The 24755-nt window shown below is 42.2% G+C and overlaps 1 protein-coding gene across 1 annotated transcript in view; it reads left to right on the forward strand.

Moving 5' to 3' along the window:
- Positions 1 to 24755, forward strand: part of LOC126159970 (uncharacterized) — a 77794-nt gene that overhangs the window by 47779 nt on the left and 5260 nt on the right. The gene's annotated exons all lie outside the window — the stretch shown is intronic.

A 24755-nucleotide genomic window follows, 5' to 3' on the forward strand; every position in this document is an offset into this window, starting at 1 on the left:
AGTCCACAATTACATGCCTTCCTATCTCTGTCTTTCCCTACAGTTTTTAACCTCAGCAACCACCTCTAGTTCCACAGCGGTTATTCCCTGATGCCTTCAAATATAACTTACTCTGCTGACCCTTGTACTTGTCACAGTTTTCCACATATCACACTATCCTCACCTATTCTGCAGAGATGTTCGATAGTTCTTCTGTTAAGAGTTCACCTAGTTTAAACATCCGTCAATAGCACCGCATTTACAATGCTCCGATTCCCCTCTTGTTTTTTCCATAATCCATGATTAATTTTTATGCAGTACTCTGCTCCAAGCATACATTCATGTATGTCTAACACAAATTAAGGCATATCTTTGATATTAGTAACTTTGTTTTGCGGGGAATCTCCTGTTTTTCCATGCTACATTATTCCTTATAACAACCGTGCTTTGACCCTCAGTGTAAATTAGCATCACATGTACCAGAGTCCGTACAAGTGGTCTACTGTGTGGTCCTTAATTCTGTAAACTTTGCCACCAATGTTACTTCTGCCACACCCCAATACTTTCCTCTTTCTTCCATTCATTAATCCTGATTTGGCACTCATTCAACTGTTTATTACATTCACCAATTCTGGTGATTCAGTCTGACTTTCGGTGAACACAGAAATATCACCAGTGAATTTTATCAATGATATCCTTTTCAACTTCAGTTTTAATTAAATTGCTATAAGTTTCTTCAGTTCCACCAATGATTCTTCAGTGTTCATCTGAACGTGTGTGGAGATTACCTGCATCCTTATCTTTAACAATCTTTAATTCAGAATACCAATTCTTGTTGATTATTGTACATATTCTATGTTACCTGCTGTTCAATATATCTTATATGTACCTTTTAAAAAAATTTCACACACTTTCATTATTTCATGCTGTCAAATGTCATGTAAAGATCTTCAAATCCAATAAAGATACCTTGATTTTTCTTACACATTCCTTCCACTATCCCTGGATCCTTTACTCCAAATTTATCTTCCTCAAACAGATAATCACCTTTGTCTTCCATTCTTCTTCATGTTGTTGTTTTTTTTTCAAAAAGCTCTATTCATGAGCTGTTTAGCTATTGCACTTACAAGTGCTTGGTTGCTTCTGTAGTATCTGGATGGTGTTTCTCTGGCATTCTGTTGCTATGACTCCTGTCTCACGGATTATGCAGACAAATGTGGATACTCGCTTGATTGCCGTTCATTATCACGTTGTCTAGAGCCTCGTAGAAGTTAAAATTCCCATTCCATTCCTGGGTACTTCGCTATCCTATTTATTTACACACTGAATTCTCATAACAGTTCTCTTAAAATTTAGTTCATTCATTATCATACCTGAATTGTGCTCCGAGTGCACATCTGTTGCTGGATACACCTTACAATTCAATACCCGACTCCAGAGTGTGTGTCTGGTTGTGATGTACTCCAGCTGGAAATGTCTTTACCAACTAAAGCTCTGCCTTCCTCCTGAAGAGCTGAAAATGCCAAGATACCGAAGCAGCCATACAAATGTCACAGAATACAGGGCACAGCCTTGCAGAAAGTCAGCCACCCACATGTGGTGGAATTGTGCAGGAGGGCCCCTCCAAAGGGACTGCTTTTAGCGGTAATGTGGCCAACCATAAAAGGCAATCAATGCTAACCTTAAACCGCTGTGAGGAATTTTTGAGAAAGTTGTGACCACAATATAACCTAATGGGAACAGGACAAACAGACTGGGATTCATTTCCAAAACACTCCAGCAGAGTATAACCAACACTTAACATTTGTGTGAGGAACAGATGTTCTCCAGCACAAAAGCAAGTCTTATTAATTACATATTAGTTATGTATTAATATCAGTCGCCAGCCTAATTAGGAATTCTTGTCAAACAATGTAATAAAGCAGAAGGCAGTGCTAAGGCTAACCTAACCTTCCTTGACACACACACACACACACACACACACACACACACACACACACACACACACACACACACCTGTTTCTTTATATCTGTTCACATTACACCAGAGCAACGTAACCTTGCAGATAAATGTAATACTAATTTGGAGGTCAAACAAATGGCCAATAAGATTGCAAACTGTAGCATATGCCTAACAACAACATGTACCTTGAATCAGGGCTTAATTTTGGCCACAATGCATTCTGGCACCTCCCAGAAACTCCCTTTCTTCTAATTCTCTCTTTTCTCCCCCCCCCCTTTTTTAACAGTACAGTACCGGAGATTTGAAGTAGTACATGTGTATTAAATCAAACCGTAACCGTAATTTTCCGCTGCACCAGCACAAGTGAACATGACAATGGCTCGCCAACATGATGTGACGGGCAGGAGGTAGAGAGTGTGTGTGTGTGTGTGTGTGTGTGTGTGTGTGTGTGTGTGTGTGTGTGTGTGTGTGCACGCACGTACAGTATACCCAAGATAAGTGGAGTATCATTCTAAAGTTGTGATTGGTGCATATTGCCTTTTGTATACGACTGCCAACAACCTCAGCAATGTAGTAGCAAGGCAACATCTCATGTTATGTGTGTTAATGAGAAATAAATAATGTAAGCCATGTTTGAATGTGAACGTCTTTATAATGTGCTTTCACGAAATCATTTTATTCCATGTTGTAATTTACGTCACAGCTAAAAATCATATGTGCGAATGGAGCAAACATGACTAAAAGTTGGCAGCCTTGCGACCCGATATGTCCCTTTGCCCACGGCACTCTTGACCTTTGTCTTTATCTGCCCGCACCCTCGTTAGAACATGGTTGACGCTATACAGTAGAGGGGAGCTCCCACAGGGGGCAAATTTGAATTCCCAATGCAGAACGGACATGTATATGTTTGACCCTTAAGTCTGTCTGTCTGCCCCAACATAGTTCTCAAACGAAAGTTCCAATTTTAAAGCCGTTTTTTTATTTGAAAGCTGGTTTAATGGGGACGGTTCTTAACTATATTTTTGAAAGTCTGTTCAGCTGTTTAAATGTCATCAGCTATATGAAGTAAAAATGTTTTCTGCCAGCATGCTCTCTTGAAATACATTACAGAATCCATAAGAACTATATCACGTTATGTAGTACCAAACTGTAGAGCTCAAAAAGATGTACCTAAACAAAAGATTAAGGTTGAAGAATAATGATGATTTTTGTCTTCTGAAGTCAGCTGTTTAAACACCCACAAAGCAGAAAAATTGAGTGTGACTCAACTGTGAAAGACAAACATATGCTCTTGCTGACTTTTTGTGGTTCTTTTTGAGGTCTACAATTCATTAAAAAATCAAATGATTTTGCTCTAATAGTGTAAGGAGCACGACGGCAGCCCAGTTTCTTGCGACTTGACTTACAATTATAGCCACAGGTTATGTCTTGTGCTACCTAAAGTAGCTAAATATATAATAATAGATAGTAAATGAATATATCTGTGAGTTAAAGAAAGAAACAAGTAAATCCCATAAGTGGTTCTCGCATTACAGTTGCCTGTCTGTATGTCTCTATGTGAATTCAGTCTTTTTAGTCCACGATTCAGACAGGTCGTGTCTATGGCTTTTTCAATTTGAATCAGTTTACCTTGTTAGCCATCGCTGCCTCACAGAGAAGCCAACAAACAATCCAACAGGCACTTCAGGAATTCACGTTCAACAATATTACTCAATCACTCTCTGTACGTCAATCGCTTGCAGTGCAGTTGTTCTGCTCAGAACCGACAGCATTGTTTTGGTTTGTTCGTAGTGTTTATTTACACATTGTGACTCAGTGGACAGGAGAGTTTAATAGTAATGTATATCTCTACAAAAATTAGTGACTCCTTTAAACCTAAAAGACAAAACGTTAGTGAGGGCAATGAAAACCACAGTTTAGATGTAGAATCCATGACGTCAGCTGTGGCTGGAGAAGAAGATGCAAACAACAAAGCAGACAATCCTTCTCCTATGTCATTGTTGCAAAATGAAAATTTGTATAAGTTGGTGGATATGGATACAGACAAAACATCTATAGACAGTATTGATAATTGTAATGATGATGAAAAGCCAGATTGTCGGTCTGTCGAACAATGTACAGATTATAAAGCTAAAAACCCGTGGTTGATTATTAAAAAAAGGCCAAGTTTGTAGATATACACTAGGTGCTGAAAAAACAAAACGGTTAAAACTGAGTGAGCAATGGCTTTTAGGAACTGTAAGCTCATGTGGGACATGATCAAATAACGTCTCTTAGGAAAAAACTGTTTGATCACTGCACATTTGAAGCTCACGGTTTAGCAAACAAAATCCAGACTACGCAGAAAAATATCACATTAAGAACTCCGTCGCTTCCACAGTAAAGGAACAAAAAGTTGTTACTGAGCGTATTTTTGGACAGCTTATAAGCAAGCAAAGTTAAATAGACTGTTTAATGAGTTTCAGACAGAAATTGATCTCCAAATTAAAATTGGTTTGGATATGGGCCGAATACTATGTTCAAATGTTGCTTGATCTAATATAGTGATTCATATTTCTGACCAGATGACATCAGATCTAATAAATAATTTAATAAAAAGTGACTCCAAATTTTCACTTCTTTTGGATAAAGCCACTTCACTTTCACACAAAAAAGCTTTGATTGTCTAGTTCAGAACATTGTTAAAAGGGAAAACGCCATGACAATTTCTTTGCGACTTCTTGGGCTAAATGACACAACAGCATCTGATATCTTGAAAGAACTTTTAAAGCAGTTAGAATCACTAGGACTAGGCTGTGAGTTTTTGAAAAACCATTTAATCGCTTTGACTTGCGATGGAGCTTCTGTCGTGTTAGGAAAAAAGTCTGACCTTGCAAAGCTGATGTTTCCAAACTTATTCATCTGGCATTGTTTGAATCATCGTTCAGAACTCACCATGCATGACACGATAGAAGAAGTGGTGGGAATTAATCACTTTAAAATATTCATGGATAAAGTTAGAAATATCTTCAGCTGCTCCCCGAAAAACAGCAGTGAGTTGGCAGTTGCTGCTAAAGGTTTGGAGCTAGAAATTTAAAAATTGGTCATGTGTTTTGACACTCGTTGGTTGGCCTCCAGTTTATTGGCAGTAAAAGCTGTGTGGAAAGATTGCAGGGCTCTGTACAGTCATTTTTTAGAAGTATCAGAGGACACGAAATGAGACTCAAAACAACGGTCTTCTTACAAAGGGCTTTGTAATTGTCATCTACAACTTTCGTCTCCAACCTAGCTGTAATCTCTGATGCCTTAGAAGAGTTGGCCGATCTATCCCTACAGCTTCAAAGATCAAGTGTTAACCTTGCTCAAGCTCACGACGACATTACACTTTTATTAAAAGTGTTGGAAAGTCTGTTTGATGCAATGGGACAACATGCAAATGTAGCTAACATTGCACTGGAAAATATGAACTTTCAATGTGTTAAACTTTCTCAAAGAACAATTATTTCTAAGATTCCTGATGAACAGTTTAATCGCAGCTTGGCAAATAATTTGTGATCCAGGTTGCTATCAACAGTGAATGCATCTGAAAGCTACGATGATGATATGAACTACATGAAGGCCATTCACCTGAAATTGTGGCCTAAAAACATATCGATCACTTATGGAGAAAATGAGATTTTTCGAATGTGTGAAAGATTTAAGATTAATAGCCCTCTGAAATAATGAAGAACTTCAGGGAGTACAAACAGGGTCTGAAACCACTACTAAGTGGAGAAGTGCCAACTGTCCTTGTACAGCCACCAATGTTCAAAAATTTTGTATCAATAATAAACAGCATTGCAGTGTCGATTGCAGAGTGTGAACGTGGCATTTCTGCAATGAACTTAATTATGACACCACTGAGATCGTCACTCTACATCTGCACTGTTTGTAGTTCATTACGCATCAGACTTCTGGGACCACCTGTAGCTAGATATGAAAATGGGCGTCTTGGATGGTGAAGGGATATCATTCTGCACTTGCTACACAGTCAAAAGCACGAACTGATAAAGTGTATAATGAGGATAATTCTGTATTATGGAAATGTTTTTCGTAATCCATCTCCATTGATTGTGTTTAAAGTAATTTCACAATGCTTACTTTTTCTTCCTTTATTTGAGCCACTGAGTATGAACTTAGTTAAAACTATGAGTTCAGTTAATAATACATCCTAAAAAGGTACTTTTTAACAATAAATACACAATGTATATTCTGTATAAACTGACTCCTCATATGCCACTGACTTTTGTCAGGATAACAGATGTTTGTCATTTTAAGTTAATACACTATGTTGAAAGTGTAATAAAATTTAAAGGGAAATATTTAAACAAAGTTGTATACCCTTAGGTCAAAGATATATACTGCATGTTGACAGGACTTGTTATTTTATGAGTGAAGGGAAATTAAATTCATATTTCAAACTACAAAACTGTAATCTCAAAATTAACGCTCGGTACAATTTATTATTAATGTGATATTCTTGATTTGGAATCATTTGTAATTTTATCATATATGAGTTAACAGATCGATACTCAATCCCACCGATTCAGTTTATTGGTCATTAGCGGTTTAATTGTTGAACGGCAAATCGAGCTAAAAATCTACTGAGATGTGGGATTCTTGAAGTTTTCAACTGCTGTTTGAAACAGTATAACATCTTCGTGCAGCCCGCTGAAGTAAAATTGTTTAAATAATGGTTTAACGTACAAACTAATTTTTTATATACACAGTATGTTATTGGAAATGAAAAAGTAATTTTAATAGAGCTATAATGGAACTCAAGAAGCTTTGACATTTTTGTAAAATATTCGCCAAAGATGGATGATTGTTATAAGTGCGACTTTGACTGAAATGGTCGACTTCACTGTGAAGCTGATTTTAATATAAGTGCATGTTTATTTTTGTAATAATTCTCTCCCAATGCCTAATGCATTGATTGCTTTTCCTACAAGATGTATTCTACATGTAAAACATTTTTCGGTCAGATTGCAGCAAATGTGTTAACATTTATAATAACAGGTCCCTTTTGATTTTTTGTGGTTTAATAAATAAATATTCAGTTTGCAGTGGCTACCCATGAAATATGTTTTTCTCAGTTAAGACACTATGGGCTTATGGAAAAGAACAAATCTGTCATCTCTATGACGAGTTTATCATTTCCTGATTATTATAACATAAAGAACACTTGCCCACAAAAAGCAAAGGTCCCGAGTTTGAGTCTCGGTCCGGCACACAGTTTTAATCTGCCAGGAAGTTTCATATCAGCGCACACTCCGCCGCAGAGTGGAAATCTCATTCTGGGAACAATAGTGTTTTTTCAGTTCAATTTTTACACGTAGGGTCTCATGTTAATTAAATGGCAAAGACCTTTCTCTTTGGCTAGTAACATAGGAACAACTAAATTTTTTACGAGTGTAAAAGTTAAGTCATAGATATTTTTAGTCTATTAGTTACATTTTACATTCAGAAGGGAATTTATTTATTACCTGTATAAATAAAACTTGTGATTTCTTTTTCACTCACTATCATGAAAGTTTCAAATGACAAAATCTGACTGAAGAACATTACATATAGTCTTTTCCCATGGCAGTGTAACATGTGGGGAGGAGAGGAGACGAGAGGAGAGGAGAGGAGAGGAGAGGAGAGGAGAAAGATTACGGCAGCCTCAGGGTGAGGAAGTGGGAGGGGGGAATGTTTTAACTTTATCTTGCATTGTTATCAACTCAGGCGCGACGCAACGATCAGCTGCTATGGCACAAAATGCTCACAGAATTAACATTGCGTGAAGACGTGGGAAATCGAAATTGTACTAGACCCAGATGGAGCAGGAATATCTTAGTCATTAACTGCTAAATGCCTTGTTGATGAATACTGAACACACGTTCATAGAGCAGCTACAAAGAAACTGTTTGAACGTTGTGGCTGGCAGCATTTGAAAACGTGATGTCGTGAGTATGACTTGGTGCCAATACGTGTGAAGCAGAACTATGGAGCAAAGTGACACTGGTACGGCAGGTGGTGGAACCTTGTGGTGTTATGTTTTTGATTATAAGATATTATGGTTTAAAAACCTGAATTTCAGAACTGTATTTAAGAAAGAATTTCTCATTGTAAGTCTTATCACAAGTCTCTCTCCGTGGTCAGTGGGGGGAGTGATAGAAGGGGGCGCCTTACGGCACCTAAAAGTTTAAAAGTTAAGCCCTGCCTTGAATGAACTAGATGCAGCAGTTAATAGAACCAGTCACCAACACACATGATACTAATAGCAATACTAAACAGGGCAGAGCATGAAATGATTGATTTAAATCAGGAGGTCTATTATGATCCTACCATATAACATCAATGCTAGTACACGGTCTCTATACCTTTACGTTACCCAGCTTACATTTAAGTAGCTAATGCAGTAAATATTTCTTTATTGGACACAGTTTGAAGCAATTAAACAGAATGCAAATCTAACTACACTGGCTGTGGAGGTACCTTTGCTTTGCTTCATTAACTAACTAGTTCAGTACATGAGGGCCTCAAAGTTTCATGGTTTGAAGAGCCATGCTCATTAACAAATCTTCACAAGTGTGTATGGAAAATGGTGAGTATTCTCATCAATAATTATTCATTAAGTGAAGCCCAACAAACTATAACTCTTCAAATAACAAATGTGCTTTGAAAAGTAGTCTTTTAACCTTCTCAAAATATAGTTGGGTGGGCAAATGCCAACACCATTAAATTCAAGTTCAAACACCTTCTCATGGAATGAACAGTAATAAAACTTTGTAATTCTGATCAAAGTGCATAAATGCAACAATTAATAATCTTTTTCACTTCTAATTATTATTATTATTATTATTCTTTTAACTAACAACTTTACTATTTTTGGACAGCTTTTAAGTAAGCCAAAGTATTTAAGAAAAGTAATGCAGATCGATTTAAAAATGCACTGGAAATGGTGTATTTCTCAAATTATTAAACTGAACTTGAAACACAATAACTCCACACATTAGAAAGCAATCACAACTATTTTTACGGCTGCTGAATAGTCTCTTCATAATAAATTAGCTCACTCGGAATTAAATTCACTAGGATAGGATTCCTGGTGAGGTTTGTGATTTGGGATAATCACAGGTGCAAGATAGAGCTTTTAGCAATACCGTGATTATTATTAAAATCAACCAAATTTCACAAATACCTGGTCCATTTACAGAGTGCCAAATATAAACATTTTGCTGGAAGGCTGGTGGCACTGCCACTGGTGGCATGATTTGCAGTGGCTGTTAACATGGCAGCGATTTAGTCATCGCAGTACTGTTGGCCTCGCCCTGTTATAGACCTTTTGAATTATATTTTTGCAGGGCCAAAAACAATGCCTTTATACATGGTATCACCAAATGCAGCATCTGAGGTCCATATGTAACACTCTTAAGTTCCTCTGCCTCAATACTCCAAAAATATGAACTACAATGTTCTGCTACTGCTAGCGAGATATTAACCACAGCACTGCTCAAGCCAGACTCCTTAGCCGTCGCAAGGGACGAGTTGCCGCTTGCGTGAACGACACCTTTTCCATTCTGCCAGGCTACTTCTGTAGCTGCAGGGATTCCCCACATTTTTTACATTCAACCCTGCATTCCCTTACTATGGACCAAGTCATTTACAGTACATTATATAATAATCATTCCGGGAGTTATTTTCATTCATAAGCATAAATTGAACATTGTTCAAAAAGTTCACATAACTGAAATATGTATACATTGTCTAAGAATTTCCGTGACAGGTAAAACACTCTGCATATGACAGATACAGCACTCTACATAAGCAACTCTACAAATAGAAATATCAATACAAAGTAGGTCAAAAATGGATGTTACATATGCCCCATGGTTCACTGAAGATTCCTGCTACGCAAACATCAATAACACCTTAATGGTGCCAAGCAGTCGAAAATAATAATCACTTCATCCAGAGTTGAGCATGAAAAGAATACATTGCAAAACACATTAAAACACTATACACTCTATACACGTAATTACCAAAACAAGACATAAGCAACATTATTCAATTATGTACACCTGTCACATCTGACTCTCATTTTGTGAAACAGTAAGTTGAGTAGTAAGCAAAATTTATCTGTATTGCCAAGAATATTGAGTAGCATTTTGTAAGCATTAAGAAATGTAGGTATACACATAAAAGTATACCGCCTACAAATATCACAAGCAATTTGACATTGTACATGCAACACATCCTATAGCATGATTTTGAATTTACGAAGGAGGAAATGCTGATTCTAATAATAGTAGTCCATTCTTTGATATTTACATAAACAAACATATTTAAACTGAACCTACTATTCTTTTCTTACTGCCTTTATTTGAAACACAGTCCCTCTTTGAAAACTGTAGCAAAACACATACAACACTAACAGATATGAAAATAAAATAATTTTGCTACCTGCAATAGCATCTTGCACTGCATTTGACAACATTAACAAATTACATATCACATTAATCAATTGGCTGCCCATTTTGGGTTTTGGCAGTCTATTATAAACAGTTTTTTTTTCCCCAGTTTGGCAAGTTTTCTATGCTGCCCGTTCTGTATTTAAGGCATTCCACATTCCTTATCAATTTGGCAACATTTGCTTGTAGCCCTTTCAGTACAGGGTTTCACATATTTTACAACAGCTTTTAGAATCTGAAACTTCTAAGATAGTAACAGCAATTTTACATAGGTAACAACATTTTTATAGGAACATAAATTACAGTTAAATACAGTATGGTAGCTTCATAAGATAGATACATTTCATCTACAGCATAATACACATTTTTAGTCTGGTATGATTTCTTCATTTATTCATTCCTAGGTACATACAGTTTGAGATCCACTACATTATGGACATCAAGGAGCTTCTTCGACTCTGGGTAGATTAAATAGTAGGCATTGTTGTGAGGTGTGTCTTGTACTGTGAATGGCCCATTATATATACATAAATTTAGAAATTTCGTGGTTAAGTTCACCTGATTATTCATGGGTCTTCAGAAGAACATAGTCTCCAATTTTGAACATGGAAAACTTCAGGTTGCTCGTTTTAGATCTCGTTTCGGCTTTGTTTTTTCTTTTACCAATTCTTTCTTCTGGGCTAATCCCAAATCTGTAAACGGTGGGAACTCTAGTTTTTCCTCATTTAAACATTTGCTCTTAGTACTGAGCAGAATTTCCCCAGGTGTGAACTCAGTAAACCCATGAGGCAACGTCTTCATTAATATATTAATATATTTAGTTTCTACACCATTCTGCTCCATTCCATCTTTCCAGGTTTTGAAATTAAATTGGGGCCATTATTGGGCGGTACTGCACTGGGTTTTCCAATGGTTCTCAAATACTGAATCATCCTATCGAATACTGACATTGCTGTCACCTTTTTCAGGAGATACAATTTTATAAATGTAGAAAATACTTCCGAAATCACTAAAATACATTTAAAATTACCAGAAGTTGTGGGGAGGGGTCCATACAGGTCCACAGACAGTAAATCCATGGTATCTTTAGGTAACGTGTTCTGCATTGGGCCTTGATTAGTTCTATTGGTTACCTTAGCTATCTGGCAGATGTCACAAGACCTAATACGTTCAGTTACCTTTCGACTCGTACTATTAGCAATCACTATAACACTAGCCAATTTATCTAGACACTCCTTTGGCCCAATGCTAGTGAAAATAATCTGACATCTGTATCAAATTGGGTAGGCCAACACACGATCCATTCTTCAGTAATGAAGCCTTTCCTCTTATACAAGATACTTTTAAAAATCAAAATTTACTTATACAGATTTCCAATTTGGTTGCTCATTTTGATGATATCGCATGGTTTTGCAAATCTGTTCAGATTCATTTTTGCCTGATCTTCTTCATGTAATTAATTTGGAAAGTTCCATCTCCATTGCATTCCTTGGGTACATCAGTACCATTGGGACAATTCATTGCCACATAATTTTTTGTACCCTTTACATAGCAGATTTCATAATGAAATTGTTCCAGGTATTAAGCCCATTGGGTGAGCCTGCCATTTAGAAGGCAACAACCTTTAAGGAATGTTTGAGCTTTGTGGTCAATGTGTGAAGATCGTAAAACCCCACCAACCTATAAATTTCTCTAGGTCCCATAATATGGCCAAGGCTATCTCCTCTGATATGGTATGGTTCCTTTTGTTTCCTGTCAATGCCCTGCTGGCAAAAGCTATAGTTCTATGTGCTAAATTTCCTGTACCATTTATCTCCTGGAAAATTTCAATACCAATCCCATAGGTGCTACTGTCAGTATTCATATTGAAAGTCTCTGACAGTACTGGGTGATGTAAAACATTATCATGTCAAAGTTTAATCTTTAAAGATTCACAATCCTGCCGACTCTGATCTGTCCAAACAAAAGCACTAAATCTTTTTATAGATTGTTCAAGTGTGGATTGTTGAAGGGTTTCCCCTTAACAAATTTTCTGTAAAATCCACACCAACCTAAAAAGGCTTACACCTGTTTCCTATTTTTTGGTGGGGGAAATTTTTCTAAGGCATGTAGCTTTCTCCAGGTCCTTATTAATGCTGGTAGTAGTAATTATATGGCTCAAGAATTTAATTTCTAATTTTACAAGTTCACATTTCTATAATTTTAAAGTGATGCCTCCTGCTTGAAGAGCAACAATTTGGAGCTTTTTTTGCCAGTTTTCATTGTAGATAAATAAATCATCTACATAGATAGTTAACCTGGAACTCAACTTTTCTCCTAACACAAAGTCCAGAGCTCTAATAAACACTGCCAGAGAGGTATTCAGTCCAAATGGAACTACTTTGTATCGATAACATTTCCCAGTAAACAGGATTGCTTTATATTCATGCAATTCTAGACTTAATGGGATTTGCCAATAGCCAGCAGTCATGTGGAAACTGGTTAAATGCCTCATTATGAAATTTTTGCAACATTTTGTCCAGATTTTCAGGCCTGTGCACCTCTCTTTTTACTTTGTTTAGAGTTTGTGCATCAATGGCCACATGTACTCCTCCATCCTTGTTTACAATGATAAGTGGACTGATATATTCGCTGTTACTGTGTTATATCACTTCTCATTCCATAATCTTATCTGTTTCATTCTGTACGGCCTGTTTTTTAGAAAAAGGTACCGAATACGGTTCCACAAAGAATGGATCCAGAGTTGCAATACAGTATCCAAAATTTTGAGCCAGTCCAGGTTAGCCGAAAGTGATCTACTGTTGCTTTCTAAGATAGTAATAAATTCCGCCTTCTCAGAGCCGGCCAGAAATTCTGCACGCGTGTGGTGCTCCTGCACATGTGCAACTTCCGGGTCACAGCGTGCATGCCGCAGCCGCCAGCGTTCATATAGTGCACGTTTCTACGCACAGATGTCGCTTTATCCACTTGCTGGGGTGCTCTGTACCAGTGCATTCTAGTGCTCTTTCCACAGCATGCAAGCCAACCATGGGAAGGTATTTTGCGTTTTAAAACCTTTAAAATACTGTCACGATCTACTCATTGAGACGTCTACTTATGTTACCAGTTTAACCCAGTAAGAAAAGTAATACAGTTAACAACCGTGGGTTTTTATTAAGGCAGCTTGACTGACGGCTCGCAAATACGCGTAACATTTTTGATCTAGTATTTAAGAAAGAGAGCAGTTAGTGACTTCCAGCGAACCTTATTCATGATTACAAATAACATTAAACTAATGCAAGGTTTCCTGTAACTAATTCTCGGTGCCCTCAGTTAGACCCACATAATTTCTGTCTCACTGACCTCTGAACAGAATGATAACCGCAGACGCCTCGATCACCTGTTATTTCAATACTATTTCCAGTTCCATCTAAAATCGGCATAATAACCAACAATTAGATGGTTATTGTTTATCGACTTCAGCTGAGCGTAGCCCTTCACACATTAAAAAAAACCGTAAATGTAAGTATACATTGGAACAATCGGTTTAATGAGCAATTTTCCTGATAATAATGTACCATGGAGCAGAATGATGCAATAATGCACAGTTAGTAAACAATAATTTTTTATTATGAAAGGAATAAATCCAAACACATTTATCACTGGTCATGAGAAATGATATAGTTAATATCGGGCATAAAAGATCAGCTCATTGACGAACGCAAGCAGTTGTGAAGATTTTCATCACTTATGCTTGATTATAAACCTTGATTTATTCATTTTCATCACCCAGAAAAACCTTTCACAAACATATGTCAACCCGAACATGGACATAAGTCTCGCGGCATCTTTGTGCAGGTGTGGAAATTCTTGTTGTGAAAAATTTTCGTAGAATTCTTCTGTACTTCGCACTGCAAAGAACTTGTCCTTCAGTCTTGTATTGCACTGTAGGTCGATCAGTTCCATCTGTAGATCATTCGGAGCATCTTCAACTGACGACGAGAACGGTCGGGCAAAGAGGCGAATGGCAGGAGACAAACTCGTATCATCTGCAAATTGTGCTCGAAATTGTTCCTTAATTTTTACAATTATTGATACGTATTCTTGAAATCTAGCACTTTCATGGACCAGTCCAAGAGTCGGGAAATGTGCAGTGTTTTCTGTCATTAGCTGGCCCTCCCAAAACGCAAGCTTCCTTTCAAAGGCATTTACTTTTTCCAACATGTCAGAAATTAAATTATTTTCACCTTGCAAACTGAAATTCAGGCTGTTCATGTGAGACGTAATGTAGACAAGAATTTCAAGGTCTGATATCCAACAAGGGTTTTCCAACATAGGTTCACTTTTTCCCTTCTCGTGTAAGAATGTTACTATGACCAAACGTAAATCACAAAATATTTTCAGCATTTTACCTCAACTGATCCAGCATACTTCAGTATAGTCAGCTATGTCACCGTACTCCGCTCCTAATTCCTCCAAGAACCGCCGAAACTGGCGATGCTTATGCCCATGTATCTTCAGGTAGTTTACAGTATGCACAACAATTTGCGTGACGTTTGCTAACGTTACTGATTTTGCACAAAGCGCCTCTCGATGCAGAATGCAGTGAATTCCATACAACGTCCCATTTGTGCGCCGTAGCTTTTGGCGCATCCGTGCTATGAGTCCTCTCCGGTGGCCTTGCATTGATGGTGCTCGATCTGTGGTCACTGAGACTCAGCGCCGGTCGGGGTGGCCGAGCGGTTCTAGTTGCTACAATTTGGAACCGCGCGACCGCTACGGTCGCAGGTTCGAATCCTGCCTCGGACATGGATGTGTGTGATGTCTTTAGGTTAGTTAGGTTTAAGTAGTTCTAAGTTCTAGGGGACTGATGACCTCAGATGTTAAGTCCCATAGTGCTCAGAGCCATTTGAAGCATTTGAGACTCACCGATTCCAATCCATAGCGACACCATCAATCGCTTGCTCGACAGCTTGGAGTAAGTTCGCACCTGTAGTAGTCCCTTTCAAAGGTACTAAATCCAAAACGTCCTCTGTTACACAAAGTGCGTTATCGACACCTCGTATGTATATCACAACTTGGGCTGTATCTGTAAGATCTGTTGCTTCATCGAGCGCAATAAAACTAACGAAAATTAATTACATGTTCCTTGACATTTTAGAAGAAATCAAGGCCTAAACCAGATAGTGATATTCGTCACTTGATCGTATTTGTTTTTCAAAGATTAAATTGTCTCTCGTTTCTTCATGTTCTGAATTGCATAATCGAAAATGGAGTTCACATGACGCTTCTTCTGAGGAAGTTGGCGTATGTATCATATTAATTATTTATGCGTAGTAGCTTGTGATGCCGGTCGGAGATGTACGTCCAAAAATCTCCTTTGCTCATTTCTTTACTGGACAGCAGGTAAAATACCGCGTGTCCCTTCAACCAGTTGACGGCATTTTTCTTTGAGGTGGGGTATAATTCTTCTTCCGGGAATAAAAGCCACGTTGGCGTTATCAAATACGGCGGTTTTCTCTGCATAATTGCTAATTTTTTTCTGATTGACAACCATATATTATTTGCATTTCCACAGACAAATTGATGTTCATCTGTGTCAATCAGGTTGCAAGTGGTACGCGAAGGGGAATCAGCCAGATGAATGGAATGTAGTCTGGAGTTCGTAGAAAATTTCCTATTCACAAAATAATACCACACGGCAGCCCGGCACTGGACCAACATTTAATACTCATAAGGCACCAGAGAAACTTTGGACCGATTTTTCACGGGATTTTCCGAGTAGTGCGTCCTAATATTTTAACCACGTGAGGTGTTAGAGGTCCACGCAAAATTTCGGACAAATCCCCGACCCCGTGGTCGTGCAGTCTCCTTGTGAGTTATGGTGGGGAGGTGGCTGATCTCCACGTGGCTTGCGTTTACGTTTAGTGATTTTGCTGTCTCCTCTTCATTTATTGCTGTCACGTCAAACGAAAAGAAAATTGATCTCTGTGGCCGGGAGCTATCAAGCGAAGTAAAGTACACTCCTGGAAATGGAAAAAAGAACACATTGACACCGGTGTGTCAGACCCACCATACTTGCTCCGGACACTGCGAGAGGGCTGTACAAGCAATGATCACACGCACGGGACAGCGGACACACCAGGAACCGCGGTGTTGGCCGTCGAATGGCGCTAGCTGCGCAGCATTTGTGCACCGCCGCCGTCAGTGTCAGCCAGTTTGCCGTGGCATACGGAGCTCCATCGCAGTCTTTAACACTGGTAGCATGCCGCGACAGCGTGGACGTGAACCGTATGTGCAGTTGACGGACTTTGAGCGAGGGCGTATAGTGGGCATGCGGGAGGCCGGGTGGACGTACCGCCGAATTGCTCAACACGTGGGGCGTGAGGTCTCCACAGTACATCGATGTTGTCGGCAGTGGTCGGTGGAAGGTGCACGTGCCCGTCGACCTGGGACCGGACTGCAGCGACACACGGATGCACGCCAAGACCGTAGGATCCTACGCAGTGCCGTAGGGGACCGCACCGCCACTTCCCAGCAAATTAGGGAAACTGTTGCTCCTGGGGTATCGGCGAGGACCATTCGCAACCGTCTCCATGAAGCTGGGCTACGGTCCCGCACACCGTTAGGCCGTCTTCCGCTCACGCCCCAACATCGTGCAGCCCGCCTCCAGTGGTGTGGCGACAGGCGTGAATGGAGGGACGAATGGAGACGTGTCGTCTTCAGCGATGAGAGTCGCTTCTGCCTTGGTGCCAATGATGGTCGTATGCGTGTTTGGCGCCGTGCAGGTGAGCGCCACAATCAGGACTGCATACGACTGAGGCACACAGGGCCAACACCCGGCATCATGGTGTGGGGAGCAATCTCCTACACTGGCCGTACACCACTGGTGATCGTCGAGGAGACACTGAATAGTGCACGGTACATCCAAACCGTCATCGAACCCATCGTTCTACCATTCCTAGACCGGCAAGGGAACTTGCTGTTCCAACAGGACAATGCACGTCCGCATGTATCCCGTGCCACCCAACGTCTCTAGAAGGTGTAAGTCAACTACCCTGGCCAGCAAGATCTCCGGATCTGTCCCCCATTGAGCGTGTTTGGGACTGGATGAAGCGTCGTCTCACACGGTCTGCACGTCCAGCACGAACGCTGGTCCAACTGAGGCGCCAGGTGGAAATGGCATGGCAAGCCGTTCCACAGGACTACATCCAGCATCTCTACGATCGTCTCCATGGGAGAATAGCAGCCTGCATTGCTGCGGAAGGTGGATATACACTGTACTAGTGCCGACATTGTGCATGCTCTGTTGCCTGTGTCTATGTGCCTGTGGTTCTGTCAGTGTGATCATGTGATGTATCTGACCCCAGGAATGTGTCAATAAAGTTTCCCCTTCCTGGGACAATGAATTCACGGTGTTCTTATTTCAATTTCCAGGAGTGTACATTGATATGAGTACGGTAGACTAAAATGTGTTATTAGTTTCAGATTTCATTTTATTTCCACCTTCCTGACAGTTGGGCCTTAATCGCCTTGCAGCTGTTTGCTGCATTTCAAAAGTGCACGTTTTCATCCAACCAATTATTATTTTACTAGCACCTGCAAACACGATTTAAGTTTTGACAGAAACTTGTCCAGATTTTAGGTATAATCTATCCTGGTTGCTTACATGCTCCCCATAAAATTCTGCAGGAATGCAATTATGCGAGACGAAATGCAATTTCGAAACCAAAGAGGAGAGTATGTTCGATATCTGGTCTTTGGGTTTACACAAATTTGTGAATAGACCCGAAATACTATGAGCGTAGAACCGCAAGTGGAGAGGCACGTCCTGCAGAAATCTGCGCACTATACCGGGTTGCCCGTTCGTGCAGCTGCCTCTTAACGTCATCTCATTTCGGCGATAACAGAACCAAGTCAGGAGGACGCCTTAGGTAGCCAAGGTGGCCAGAGACTGTCGATATGGACAAACAAAGAAATGTTTCGAACAGGTTGTAATCGACCCCCACGGAATCGGAATTTTCCATTAGTGTGCAAAGGCCTTCATTACGACACAGTCATGAACCAGTGCTCTGTGCAGACGGGTGTTCATTTGGAATGATTCTTGTGATGGTCGGGGCTAGGTTCTCACATAAGGCAATCCTTCATCAGCTTCTGCTAAGACGAAGACCCCGAAGTCAGATGCACGGGCCTTCAAGAAGGAACCATCCCGTGCAGACTTCCTACGTATCTCGACCTCCCAGCCTTCGACCGGTACTTCCACCAAACGTCCTTCCAAAAAGGCTCATAGGAAGCACAGTTCTCCTTCTCCGCCACGGCGCATTTCTTCTCCTGCGCCACCCAGCGGTTGCCGCCCCAGGCCGTCATCCGTTTCGCCTGGCCGCACCGCTGGTAGCCGAACATCTGGCCGTTCACTGGCGGAGGAAGCTCCCCCTCCCGGCCATCCTCCCAAGATGGCCGATGAACCTATAGACCCAATGGACGATGACTGTCCGCCTACTGATAGCGGCGGCAGTGCTCGCTCGAAGCCAGGCCCTCAGCGGCCTTCGAGGTGACCCCTTCTTTCATCTTCCTTTTCTTACGATGGCACTTATTAACTGGAATATTCGCAGCATTCGCTGCAACCGAGAGGACTTGAAGTTGCTGCTCCGCTTGCACCGTCCGCTCGTCGTAGCCCTCCAGGAAACGAAGCTACGCCCATGCGATCAAATTGCCTTGGCACACTACACCTCTGTGCATTTTGACCTACCCCCTGTGGTAGGTATCCCAGCTCATGGAGGGGTTATGTTGCTGGTCCGGGATGATATTTACTACGATCCCATCACGTTGCACACCGGCCTGCAGGCAGTTGCCATCCTCATTACTCTCCCCACTTTTACGTTTTCCATTTGTACCGTTTACACTCCATCGTCAGCTGCCGTTACCAGGGCGGACATGATGCAACTTATTGCTCAGCTACCTGCACCATTTTTGTAAACTGGAGACTTTAATGCCCACCATCCCCTTTGGGGCTCTCCAGCATCCTGCCCGAGGGGCTCGCTGTTAGCAGACCTTTTCAACCAGCTCAATCTTGTCTGCCTCAATACTGGCGCCCCTACTTTTCTTTCGGACACAGCTCACACCTATTCCCATTTAGACCTCTCTATATGTACTCCCCAACTTGCACGCCGGTTTGAGTGGCAAGCACTTTCTGATACATATTCGAGTGACCACTTCCCGTGTGTTATCCATCTCCTGCAGCATACCCCCTCTCCGTGCTACTCTAGTTGGACCATCTCCAAGGCAGACTGGGGGCTCTTCCCTTCCAGGGCGACCTTTCAGGATCAAACCTTCAAAAGCTGCGATCGTCAGGTCGCACACCTCACGGAAGTCATTCTCGCTGCTGCTGAATATTCCATCCCTCACCCTACTTCTTCTCCACGTCGCGTACCGGTCCCCTGGTGGACCGCAGCATGTAGAGATGCTTTACGTGCTCGTCGACGTGCTTTACGCACATTTAAACGCCACCCTACAGTGGCGAATTGTATCAATTATAAACGATTACGTGCTCAGTGTCGTCGTATTATCAAAGAAAGCAAGAAAGAAAGCTGGGCTGCTTTCACAAGCACCTTCAACAGTTTTACTCCTTCTTCTGTTGTCTGGGGTAGCCTGCGCCGGCTATCTGGCACTAAGGTCCACTCATCAGTTTCTGGCTTGAAGGTCGCGAATGACGTCCTTGTGGCCCCTGAGACTGTCTCCAATGCCTTCGGCCGCTTTTTCGCAGAGGTTTCGAGCTCCGCTCATTACCACCCTGCCTTCCTCCCCCGCAAACAGGCAGAGGAGGCTAGGCCACCTAACTTCCGCTCCTTGAATTGTGAAAGTTATAATGCCCCATTCACCATGCGGGAACTCGAAAACGCACTTGGCCGATCACGGTCCTCCGCTCCACGGCCTGATTCTATTCATATTCAGATGCTGAAGAACCTTTCTCCTGCGGGTAAAGGTTTTCTTCTTCGTACATACAATCGCATCTGGATTGAGGGACATGTTCCCGCATGCTGGCGCGAGTCTATTGTCCCGATTCCTAAGCCGGGGAAGGACAAGCACTTGCCTTCCAGTTATCGACCTATCTCGCTTACCAGCCGTGTCTGTAAAGTGATGGAGCGAATGGTTAACTCTCGATTGGTTTGGCTGCTCGAGTCTCGACGCCTACTTACCAATGTACAATGTGGATTTCGTAGGCGCCGCTCTGCTGTTGACCATCTGGTTACCTTGTCGACTTTCATTATGAATAACTTCTTGCGGAAGCGCCCGACCGCGGCTGTGTTCTTTGATTTGGAGAAGGCTTACGACACCTGTTGGAGGGCGGGCATTCTCCGCACCATGCATACATGGGGCCTTCGCGGTCGCCTCCCTCTTTTTATTCGTTCCTTTTTAATGGATCGACAGTTCAGGGTACGTGTGGGTTCTGTCCTGTCCGACACCTTTCGCCAGGAGAATGGGGTGCCACAGGGCTCAGTTTTGAGCGTCGCTCTCTTTGCCATCGCGATCAATCCAATAATGGATTGCCTCCCAGCTGACGTATCAGGCTCCCTTTTTGTGGACGATTTTACCATCTATTGCAGTGCGCACCTTACACGTGTCCTGGAGCGCTGTCTTCAGCGTTCTCTTGACCGTCTTTACTCCTGGAGTGTCGCCAATGGCTTCCGTTTTTCTGCCGAGAAGACGGTCTGTATTAACTTCTGGCGCTACAAAGAGTTTCTCCCACCGTCCTTACGACTCGGTCCCGTTGCTCTCCCAATCGTGGAGACAACCAAGTTTTTAGGCCTTACCTTTGACAGGAAACTTAGCTGGTCTCCACATGTGTCATATTTGGCCGCCCGTTGTACCCGTTCTTTAAATGTCCTCCGTGTTCTCAGTGGTATGTCGTGGGGAGCGGATCGAACCGTCCTACTTCGTCTATATCGGTCGATCGTCCGCTCCAAGCTGGATTATGGGAGCTTCGTATACTCCTCTGCACGGCCATCCATCTTACGCCGCCTCAACTCCATACAACATCGGGGCTTACGACTTGCGATCGGAGCATTTTATACTAGTCCCGTAGAGTGTCTTCATGCTGACGCTGGCGAATTGCCACTCACCTACCGGCGCGATATACTGCTTTGTCGATATGCCTGTGGGCTGCTGTCAATGCCCGACCATCCGTCTTATCGTTCCTTTTTTGATGACTCTCTCGACCGTCAATACTGGTTGTATGTCTCTGCCCTGCTACCCCCTGGAGTTCGCTTTCGTCGCCTCCTTCAACACCTTAATTTTTCACTCCCTGCAACCGTTCGAGTTGGCGAGAGCCACACGCCACCTTGGCTCCAGGCTCAGGTCCGCGTTCACCTTGACCTCAGCTCGCTCCCAAAAGAGGTTACCCCCGGTTCGGTCTACCACTCCCGTTTTTTGGAACTTCGTTCGAAGTTCATCAACATGACTTTCATTTATACAGATGGCTCTAAGACCAATGACGGGGTCGGGTGTTCCTTTATTGTCGGGGCACAAAGTTTCAAATACCGGCTCCATGGCCATTGTTCGGTCTTCACAGCTGAGCTCTTTGCCCTCTACCAGGCTGTTCTTTACATCTGCCGCCACCGACATTCTGCTTATGTCATCTGCTCCGACTCCCTGAGCGCCATCCAGAGCCTCAGTGATCCGTACCCGGTTCACCCTTTCGTACACCGGATCCAACGCTCTCTTCAGCAGCTGGTGGACGTCGGTTCTCCGGTTAGCTTTATGTGGGTTCTTGGCAATGTCGGTATCCCTGGGAACGAAGCTGCAGATGCCGCGGCCAAGGCTGCGGTCCTCCAGCCTCGGACAGCTTCTTGTTGTGTCCCTTCGTCCGATTTTAGCAGGGTCATTTGTCGGCGCATTTTATCGCTGTGGCATGTCGATTGGGCTGCACTTACAGACAACAAGCTTCGGGCCTTAAAACCTCTTCCCGTGGCTTGGACGTCCTCCTCACGCTCTTCTCGGCGGGAGGAGGTCGTTTTAGCCCGGTTAAGAATTGGACACTGCCGGTTCAGCCATCGCCATCTGCTGACGGCTGCGCCGGCGCCGTTCTGCCCATGTGGGCACTTGCTGACGGTTCAACACATTTTAATGTCCTGTCCAGATTTTAACACACTGCGTCTAGATCTTAACCTGCCAAGTACTTTCGATGCCATTTTAGCGGATGACCCACGAGCAGCTGCTCGTGTTCTTCGTTTTATCAATTTGACAAACCTTTCTAAGGACATTTGATGATGCTGTTTTTTAATCCTATGCCTGTCAGTCTGTCTTTTATCGTGTTATCCCTTTTAGTTGTTGTTGTCAACTTGTGCCTCGCGGTGCATTCTTAGAGTAGTCAGGGCGCTAATGACCATTGAAGTTGTGCGCCCTAAAACCACAAAAAAAAAGAAAAAAAAAAACTAAGGCAATCAATTTAAGAAGTACAAACAGCACATCTTCACCTCTGGTGACATCATTCGAAAAATGTAGTGTTGCACTGTGGTTCCAAACTGACATACGAGACATCACTTTGCTACTTGTTGCGCGAGAGTCCTTATAGGGTGGGCCATGGCGGAGGCCTACTCATGCCAGGTTGAAAGTCAGTCACCAGTGAGCTTTCTTTGGCGAGAGTGTTTTTTGATGAATGTGCCACCCATCGTGCAAGATCAGTGGGCAGCTGATTCTTATTTTATTTCGGCATGAGATGTGGAAAATATCGGTGCTGGACTGAGATTCGAACTCGGATCTCCCTTTTCGTCACGTCTGATGCCTTTGTGTTGATACTTTCCACCGTTCGCCGCGCGGTCTGCGCGGCTGCCCCTGTCAGAGGTTCGAGTCCTCCCTCTGGTATGGGCGTGTGTGTCGTCCTTAGCGTAAGTTGAAAAGTCCCCTTTTGAAAAATTTATACATGACTGTGCTTAAACTGACACACACTATTTTTAGCGCAACGCAATCTGACTTCCAAAAATCCCTACAAAAGAATGGCCCTGACTAACATTAACCTACACCTTTCACAAATCACTTACCTCACCAAAAATCTTCGTTACTCAAGCTACTGCAATACAGCGAGCGCCACTACTGCCAGCTAAATAAAAGATTCAAACTACTGAAGGCACTAACTACTGATAGGCATAGTTAGCACATGAAAGATTTTAATAGAGAACAAACAATGTATTTACCTTAATAATCATAATATATATGCCATCCAGTCTTACAAATTTCAAATCTCCGCCATTTCTCTCCCCACATCCACCACTGCTGGCGGCTCACCTCCAACTGCGCAACGCTACGCGCTGTTCACATCCAGCTGCCGCTGCCCAACACTACAATGGGAGACAACAACGCAAACCTAGCCACAGACTGCACACAGCACAGCCAGTGATTTTCATACAGAGCGCTAGATAACATTGCCAATAAGAAAACATAAACAGCCTACTTACAAAGTTAGTTTTAAGTTAGATGATGTGGCGGAGGATACCGTGAGTACCTCTATCGGTTCTCCCTTCTATTCCAGTCTCGTATTGTTCGTGGAAAGGAGGATTGTCGGTATGCCTCTGTGTGGGCTCTAATCTCTCTGATTTTATCCTCACGGTCTCTTCACGAGACGTAGGAGGGAGCAATATACTGTTTGTCTCCTCGGTGAAGGTATGTTCTCGAAACTCTGACAAAAGCCCATACCGAGCTACTGAGCGTCTCTCCTGCAGAGTCTTCCACTGGAGTTTATCTATCATCATCCTGTAACGAAGCGCGCTGCTCTCTGTTGGATCTTCTCTATCTCTTCTATCGACCCTATCTGGTACGGATCCCACACTGCTGAGCAGTATTCAAGCAGTGGGCGAACAAGCGTACTGTAACCTACTTCCTTTGTTTTCGGATTGCGTTTCCTTAGGATTCTTCCAATGAATCTGTCTGGCATCTGCTTTACCGACGATCAACTTTCCATTTTAAATCACTCCTAATGCGTACTCCCAGATAATTTACGGAATTAACTGCTTCCAGTTCCTGAGCTGCTATATTGTAGCTAAATGATAAGGGATCTTTCTTTCTGTGTATTCGCAGCACATTACACTTGTCTACATTGAGATTCGATTGCCATTCCCTACACCATGCATCAATTCGCTGCAGATCCTCCTGCATTTCAGTACAATTTTCCATCGCTCCAGCCTCTCAATATACCACAGCATCATCCTCAAAAAGCCTCAGTGAACTTTGGATGTCATCCACAAGGTCATTTAAGTATGTTGTGAACAGCAACGGTCCTACGACACTCCCCTGTGGCACACCTGAAATCACTCTTACTTCGGAAGACTTCTCTCCACTGAGAACGACATGCTGCGTTGTGTTATCTA

The sequence above is a fragment of the Schistocerca cancellata genome, unplaced genomic scaffold (assembly GCF_023864275.1).
Source record: "Schistocerca cancellata isolate TAMUIC-IGC-003103 unplaced genomic scaffold, iqSchCanc2.1 HiC_scaffold_1150, whole genome shotgun sequence".
Lineage (NCBI taxonomy): Eukaryota > Metazoa > Arthropoda > Insecta > Orthoptera > Acrididae > Schistocerca > Schistocerca cancellata.